Source organism: Condylostylus longicornis, unplaced genomic scaffold, assembly GCF_029603195.1.
Source record: "Condylostylus longicornis isolate FDR11 unplaced genomic scaffold, ASM2960319v2 ptg000100l, whole genome shotgun sequence".
Lineage (NCBI taxonomy): Eukaryota > Metazoa > Arthropoda > Insecta > Diptera > Dolichopodidae > Condylostylus > Condylostylus longicornis.
The window spans coordinates 3,146,041-3,155,677 of record NW_026578068.1 but is presented as its reverse complement, the minus strand read 5'-3'; positions in this window follow the sequence as shown (position 1 = coordinate 3,155,677).

Below are 9,637 nucleotides of genomic sequence, written 5' to 3'. Positions count from 1 at the left end.
AGGTGAGTTCTTGGAAAGTGGACTAGGAGTTAATCAAGCAAAGACGTAGCTTGTGCTCTTTATTACAAAAACCAAAATTCCGGACTACTTGCTGCCCAGATCGGGTGGTGTCTCCCATCTCCAATATAAGAAATGTATTATTAATTAGTTATATTATGTAAGTGATTTAATCGCATTAATTATTGACACTTTTCCAATTCGAGAATTTAGGCTAATTTTAATTTGTCAAATTGTATACATATTTTCAAATCTCATTCCGTTAAAATGTAAATTTTTTTTAGCTGTAGGTACCTATACTTACTTTCCTATGGAATTTTAAAATACAAAATACAAATTGAAACAATCAACTAAATATTTTAAAATCTTATTCGAGCGGCATTATTTAAATTATATAAAGAAAACAAATACATATTCTAGGAACATACATTCATATATTGTTATTTTTTTCATTCACCAAAAACACTTATCAATTATGCATATGAAAATCTACAATTGTATCTTAATAAACAAAGAGTGGATTTTTAAAAATTCGATACAATTTATTTGAAGTTCACTTCCAGAAGCAAAACAAAAATCAATCAGAATTTAATTAAAACGATTTGTAACATCAAAGAAAACGGAACGTAAGTGTTTCTTTCCCTATCTTATATGTTAATTTTTATTTTGTTTTATTACACTTTTTATTCCTAGAAGCTTTTGTAGTATCTAGCTTTCTGTTCAGAGTTCATTTCCTTCAGTTCTTCAATATTGTGTTGATACTTTTATAGAATTTTATTGCTACTTAATAGTGTCTGCTTCGTACACTATACAAAATGGTCAAAATAAAATTTAGCAATTTTTATTATGGTTTCATTTTTATTACAATTTTTATCTAATTTTAATTTGTTTTAATTGAGTAGTTCATCATTATGTTTGCGGAAGAATATCAATAAAGTTCTCTCTATAATCGCGTAGATTTAATGGAAATGGTATTGAATTTTTATTATCGATTCACAATATAAGTTAAAAAATATTTTAGTTTTTTTGATTTAAAATGGACCATGACCTCTATATACAAATTAAATTTATTAACGTTGAAAAATATTCTATATTTCATAATATTTCATATAAAGTTTTTTATTCGGAAAACAGAAATGTGATTGCTACTTGATGATATTAAATCTATTTTCATTTTTAAATTGTAAAGTTACAAAAATATTTACAAGGAAGTAAGAGTTTTCGTTGATATTATTTAGGATTGTAGAACAATTTAGGTTCCATGAGTTATTTAGGGTTACAAAATCGGAATCGGTGTTGGTTTTCTTTCTTAAATAAATGTTCATTATTCAAAATATATTCGAATATTTGCTATCTATGTTATAGCGGAATTCAAGAAATTAAAACTTCTAAAAATGTCAACCAATTACAAAATATTAATGTCAGTGCGATTTTATAAAATTTTACTAATACATTTAAAGAAAGGCCGCATTTGTATTAAAATATTAGAATACCTTGAAGAAATTAATTTTAATTTTTACAATTCTCATTATGGTTTTACAATTTTTTCTTAAATTTTCAGAAAAAATAATAAGAATTGTAAAAATTTTTTGAAAATTTTGTTAGATGACGAAAACTTAAATGCTATTAATTTTCGTTTTGCGACACTGTGTCATGCATTTGCACATTTGTATATGAGTACATCCTATACAATTCATATAATGTAAGTGTATAGAATGAAATAAAAATTTAATAAAAATTTTAAAACAAAAAATTCTTAATAATTTTTCAAATCTTTTCATTTAATTTTCATTGAATCATTTTATTATCAGCCTACATTAAAAAAATGATGTCATTTTTTTTTATATTTTATCATATGTTTCATTTATTTCAAATGAAATGTAAATTTCGTTTTATTAAACTAAAAATAATATTGAAATTTCATGAAAATATACAAAGGTGATAAAGAAAAAATTCACACACTAAATTAATTTTATAATTCATAATTATTTAATAAATTGTAATTTATAGAAAATAATCATTAGAAATTATTATGTTGTATTAAAAAATGAGGGTAGACATAGTTATTATGAGTTTAAATAAATATCTTATTAGTTATACTAGTATATACATAACCTCCCACCCGAATGTAATCCTCGTCTATCCGTGGTACCTTCTGTTTTTGCAGAAAAAGCTCTGGCGATCCAGCATCTAGAGGTATAACTAGATTAATTTGAGTGTGGGGAATATAAATTTATAGTCTAGCTAGCGTCGTGCTGACAACTCACCTAGTGAAACTACAAATGTCATGGAAAATTATAACTCGCCTCGGATAAACGCAGCGGTTAAGGCTTCACTAAAGTCTTAAAAATCTTTAAAAACTTTGGAACAAACATGGGTAACATAATAAATAACAGCTTTATGCTTATAGACGTCCAAAATTCCACATAAACTTTCACATATAAACAATGAAAAACTGTCATCGAGAAAAAATTTTAAAACATCACCGAAAAATATATAGGACATGAATTTTTCCAATTGCATTAAAAAAAAAATAAACTACATAAATATAGACTTTAAATTTCAGTTAGTTAATTTTTTTGCCCCCAAAGTTTATGTATAGCTGTAATATATTGCCTTTAACTTATAATGTGCAGAAATGTGTAATAAATAAAATATTATATTAAATTACAAAATTATATAAACATTTATTTTATATTACACAAAGGAATCCTCATTTCAAAATCTTAAAAGTATATGTAAAGGCAGTAAAAATACTAGAAATCTTAAAATTTCCTCAACTTTGCTATTATTACAATACAAAAGTATATAATGAAATAAGATATTGCCTAAAACCTTTTTTTTTTCAAATTACAGTTATAATAAAATTAAACTAAAAAAGAAACAATATATACGAAACAAAAAAAAAAAACTTAATCAGAGCATAACTATGAGCCGCGTATATTAAAATCATCATCATTTTACCAGTTTTCATACACACATACATAAGGTGTTTATAATTTTCTGTACAATATCAAAACTTCTATACAATATCACCTACCTTAATAGAAATGCATTCACTCATATTTTAATTCTTTATATTAGTATTCTAATATTTTCATCGTCATGTAGATCTCATATTACTAAATATACCCTGTACAAAAATAACTTACTAGTTTAATATAGAATATTGTTAAGTAAAAAAAATATTCATGAATATCATAATTTTATGTCCATTCAGTGTTATTTTTCTTATAATTTAACAAAAAAACAAAACAAAAATAGTTCGACCGCCAACACTAACCCATTCGACATTATTCCTTTTCTTAACGTATTAAATTACAAATAATGACTACCAATTTAATACTGAATAGAAAAAATAAAAACGTTTTGTATATATATAGTCTACCTTTCTTTGTGTGCACATAATATGTTTCTTGTCATCATATAACTTCACCTGTTCTTTTTCTTTTTAGATTCTGTTTGATTTTTTATTGTTTATATTACTTTAAAAGAAATCATATTGTCAGAGAAGTTCTAAATTTCATATATACATATACACGAATAGTGTTGTAAATTTAAGATACAATATTGTATTTAAATTATTTCTGTAGGTCTAATGCTATATCGCTATATTATGTATAGTAATTCAAATTAAAAACCAAAAAAAAAAAGGAAATAAAAATGAGAGAAAAAAAACAAAAGCTCGCCAATTTCACGTCGATCATGTAAAAATACCCGGCGGGAGTTTTTCTTTTAAAAAAAAATAATCAAAATGTATTGAAGCTATAACATAATTAGAGAAGTAAATAAAAGAAGTAAAAGAATTGCCCCAGAAAAATCGAATCTTTTAGTGTACCAAATATATTTACTATGACTCCATACGTAACGATATACACCATATATACATATACATAGAATATTACTAAATATAAAAATAAAAAATTCTGATATGCACAGCACATGATCGACCACTCTCTACATAATATCCGGAATATTATTTACAAATGCTAAAAAATTGACTTGTATTAGTTAAGCGTGCACATGTTATCAGAGAAAGGATACAAATATATTTTGCAATAAATTTGGCATGTCGATATAGAAAATGCCTTTAAAATTATGTAAAGTGAAGGTCTCTCACCATTTGAAGATTCTGCTTTTATTTGACAATACTAATTCATCAAATATTTACCAATGTATAGAAAATCATGATTAGGAAAAACCATTTATTCCTCCTCCATTTGGATGGAAGCGTCAATCTAACTAAAGGTCAAACTCAACTGAATTTTTAACTTTTTGAAATTTTAAGTACAATGCCGTACCTATCCCAGATAGGCGCATTATTAAATATAATTTGAAAACATCAGAAAAGGCTTCTCATGAATATCTACATTACACTTGTAATCCTGAAATGACACATTCGAATTGAAATCCTGCTCGATGCAGCCTGTTATGGTTTAGGAGTTATTAAGAATAATGAAGCACTGTTTTTTAATACCAAATTTTTTACAACTAATTTTCCTTTACATTTGTTATTACCATTTTCTAGTACGGTTATGTTAAAAAGTTAATTTTTTTGTTTAACTAAAGCATGAAGGAACTACGGGTAATTATAAATTATATTACCTTGCTTAAGCCATAGAATATAAGAAATTAATTTTGCTTTGAAAATGCTACAATATAAAAATTTCATATGATTACAATACTTTTAATATCGTATGCAATGCATTTGGTAAAGAAAAGCGTCAAATTAACAAACAAAAAAAAATGGTATAACAATTTCATATAATATTCCTATGAATATTGTTTACAATGATTACTACTCTATGCACCGCTAAAAATTTAATATTTACGTTATGGATGTATTTAACACAGAAACAAAACTGTACTATTGTGATATACTATGCAAATGGAGAATTATGTATATGTGAAATGTGAGCACCATGATGATGGCGGTGGTTAAAAATAGTTGCATCATTGGCACAATAAATGTGTAATATTCAGCAGCAATTTAAGTAATCATTTAAAATTTTCTATAATAGATAGAAATTGATGATTATTGATGTTTGTATTATTATATATAGTATATATTATTATTGATTCCATTATCTTCATACTGTAATATGTACATATAATGTGTATGCATAGATTTTTATTTCGGAAATATTTATTGAAATAATATATAGGCATACTAAGAATATTAATATCTTGTACTTGAATTTGTGCCAACGGAAACTGATTGCATATCGAAAAACTAGTTGACTGAATCAACTCAGTGATACCCGCACAAATGTTTTTCAAAAGCGATGGTTGGCAAAGGACTTACTTCTAACACTTAAACAATGGTAGTAATACTAAAATTTGTCTTTTAAATTTTGCTTGTAGGTGCATACAGTTTTTAGAGTTTTATAGGAGCTACCTGAATCAGTGCTTTCATTGAATCCAAAATTAAATATGGTTCTTAATAAACAATAAATCAAATATATTATATTATGTTCATCTAAGGTAGCTTAATTAAAACATCTAACGCAGCTTAAGCTTAACTTGTGAGCCGTTTTGGCGGACTGCTACAAGTGTTCATCAATTTTAATTAATTACATTATTGTAAGACAGAGTTAAGTGTACAATTAACAAGTTCTAACTTAAGGACAATATGGGAAATAAAATCAGTTAAAATTTGATATTTAAGGTCACACTTTTAAATATTAAATTTAAAGTTTTCTTTAGCAGGACTCCGGCACTGTAAATTTTGTTTACAGTGTTTTACTACATATAGTTACGCTAACAAATCATCTATGTTTTTACACGTTCTTCTCTTAATATTTTAATATATAGTATGCAAAACAAGTACAGTACATACTTGATTCTTTTTTACAATTTTAGATCTTAATTTTTAGATTACATTCGCATAAAATCTCAAATATTTATTTACAAGGAGTTTCAATTTTTGTAATGCACAAAGGCAAAATACAAAATAAAATTGTTATTTTATTTTAGTAAAACAGAGTGTGTCGACAATGTGGCATTTGGATCTTAAGTATAGTTTTTATAGTGATTTCGCTCGGGTTTGAACCCGAGATAATTCCGTTAAAGGATCGATATCGTAACCATTGTACCATTAATAATAACCGAATTAATACTCTAATATAATAATGGTCAGCGTTCGAGTTTATCTTTAATTTTTATTCAATTGAATTATGTATATACAGAAATGATATTTAAATTGAACTCAAATTAGACAGCTTGGAGGAACAGCTTTATAAAAAGTTTAATGTTTTTGTTCAATTCTGTACACCTATTATTTCTTAAATTGTTACTTTACTATTGATTCTTCTATTTCCGTTACATTTTATATTTTCGATCTGTAATAAAATGCCTAAAATAAAGAAATTTTTATGTTTTAGACCAACCGCTTATAAAAGTGTAATGCCAGAAGTTATAAATTTTATATACTTGTTTTTCTTTTCTTATTTCCAGCATGATTATTATGATTATTTTAATGGAACACAAAAAATTTAATGACTTGAAAAATCAACAAGTTGAAAGTTTTGCCAGCAGTTTATTATACCCGTACGAACGTATGTTCGAAGGGTATACTAAATTTGCCTTACCGTTTGTAACGCTAAGAAATAACGGTGTTAGATATAGACTCAAGTGTATGTTTTTGATCAGCGTCAAATTCTGAGTTGATTTAGCTTTGTCTGTCCGTCCGTCCGTCCGTCCGTCCGTCCGTCCGTCCGTCCGTCCGAACGATAACTCAAAAACTAATTGAGCTAAGTTCACCAAATTTTCACAAATGATTTATTGTAGTAAGTGCCAGAACCCTATTTAAATTGGACATGATCGGGGTACCGGTTCGGGTAGCTGCCATAGAACTTCAAAATTTATTTGGCTATATCTCAGAAACTATAAAAGTTATGGTATTGAAATTTCACACAAACGAATATATTAGTAGGGCCAATTTGTCACATAAAAATTGTTGAAATTACTTGGCTCCTTCTGGTACCTGCCATACAACTTCCAAAATTATTTGGCTATATTTCAGAAACTATTAAAGCTATGGTATTGAAATTTCACACAAGTGAATATATTAGTAGGGCCAATGTGCCACATAAAAGTCGTTGAAATTACTTGGCTCCTTCTGGTACCTGCCATACAACTTCAAAAGTTATTTGGCTATATCTCAGAAACTATAAAAGCTGTGATATTGAGATTTCACACAAGTGAATATATTAGTAGGGCCGATGTGTCTCGTAAAAGTCGTTGAAATTACTTGGCTCCTTCTGGTACCTGCCATACAACTTCTAAAGTTATTTGACTATATCTCAGAAACTATAAAAGCTGTGATATTGAGATTTCACACAAGTGAATATATTAGTAGGGCCGATGTGCTTGATAAAATTCGCTAAAATTTCTTGGCTCTTTCTGGTAGCTGCCATACAACATCAATAGTAGTTTGGCACAACCAGTATTTTGAATAACACATAGTCCTGAAATTTTGCATAAATTAATATGGTAATACGGCAACTTAAAGTCATAGTCTGCCCCATAGTTAGTTATGGCACATTAGTTATTCGCACATAGGATAACAAATTCGTACGGGTATCACAGAGTTGACAAGGTCAACTCTATTTTTTTTCTCGTTTTGTTTAAAATTCTTTGAGAAGATTTTGAATTTTTAATAATTTTTATTTTAGGAAATTTTTATCACAGATTTTAAACTCATATATTGAAAAACTTTTAAGAAACTTTCTTATATAGCAGGCTGAAAAAGAAAATGATTTAGATATTCATGAATTCATTTAGGTTCAAACACCTAGCAATTATAACACGTGAAACAATCCGTATTTTGGGCTTCATACTTTATGTTCTACTAATATTAAATAAATATTAACTGTATATTAAATACTTAAGATTGAGTTTGTTAACGCTATAATTGTACGGTATAACTTTTACAGTTTCCAATAAGGCAATTTCAAATAAAAAGGCAAACATTTTAATACTTCTAACATTTTTATTGCCTAAATGCCTTATAACTAACAGTAAAATTAATTTTTTTCTTAAATGTTTAAAACAGCCAACATTATGCAAATATATAATCAAAAAAACAACATAGAAACTTGTTATAATTAAAGCGACACCTTTGTTTGCTTTTCTAAATCATAAATATATTACACACTACATAAGTGTGTGCAATTCGACTCGGCACACATTTATCAATAATATTTTTGACATAAACTTTATGTGTTAATATCAATTAAGTGATTTGCAGATCTAAAATGTTTTAAATTACAATATTCATTACAATATTATAAATTACATATTTAAAGTCTATAAATGACAAGAAGCTTATAAGTTGATATTTTAAAACTCAATTTGTCGCAACTATGAATCATAATAATTTTCTTATTTCTCACTTTTCCTTTCTTGATTTATGGATATTATAAAATTATTCCTTTGGTACCACCTCTATATACATTATGCACACATAAGTTAGGTACTCGATTATTATAATGCATTATAATCAAACATGACTCTATTTTGTTATTCATTGATTTAGCAATTTTCCGATTGGGAAAACATAAAAGCAAAAACAAAAGATTATTGAAAAATACAATGAAAAAATACGTCATTTCAATTGAAGCGCTGCTGTTGCTCTAATAGCTTACATGATAAAATCAATCAAGTCTATAATAAAATTGAAAAAAAAATGAAAATAATAAAAAAAAAATATTATGAATTTTTTCTTATTTAGCACCATGTCGTACCATATGCGCTCATGTATGACTTGTGCTTTGTGTACTTGTTAAGTATGTGTGTTACAAACAAACACTTTTTTGTTTTCATTTTTAAGTGCGTATTCAATTTTATTTTCGTTTCGTAATATAAACGTCATAATTTCAATTTTTCCTTATAGACATGTGCCTACATCAACATCACAAATATGAAAGTGAATGTTATGTATAGGCAATGACAGAAGTTATCAGTTTATGCCAAAATTAAAAATTCATACATAATATTTGCTAATTTTGATAAAATTCATAATGAATAATTAATTTTAATAAATATTGCATTTGTGCCTAATTGTTGTACTAAAATCTGAACTCTCCTTTGTCAACTCTAATTTAAATACATGGACTTTTAATTGAATTTCGTCAAAACAGCTTACAGATAACAAAAAATTTTAAAAAACTTTCCCACAATTATTATTAATTTATACAGAAATCAGAAATTTGACAAGATTGCAGTGTCACAATCCTTATTCCTATAACGTATGTTATTCAATATTCTTCAAACTCAATTTGACATAGAAAAATGAGTTTCATTTACAACTTCATACAAATTGACTATTAATAAGCCACGAGCATTAGTAGTCATAGTGCAACCCACGTTGTAAAAGAGAACTTGTAATCCAATTTCGGGGTCGGTGTATGGTTGTGGTTATCGTATAGCATGTAGCGGTATTCTGTTGAACTCGCATCCTATCTGAAATGATGGCGATATTTTTAATACAAAAAATAGATCGTGCCAATTTGATAGTGTTATTCAAGTGTAATAGACTTAGACTTAAAATTATTCATTGCTGATGAGCACATTATGACAGCTCGTTTGTCAATTATCTTTTTAAAGAAAAAACACACTTTAATTTCATAAGATCAAT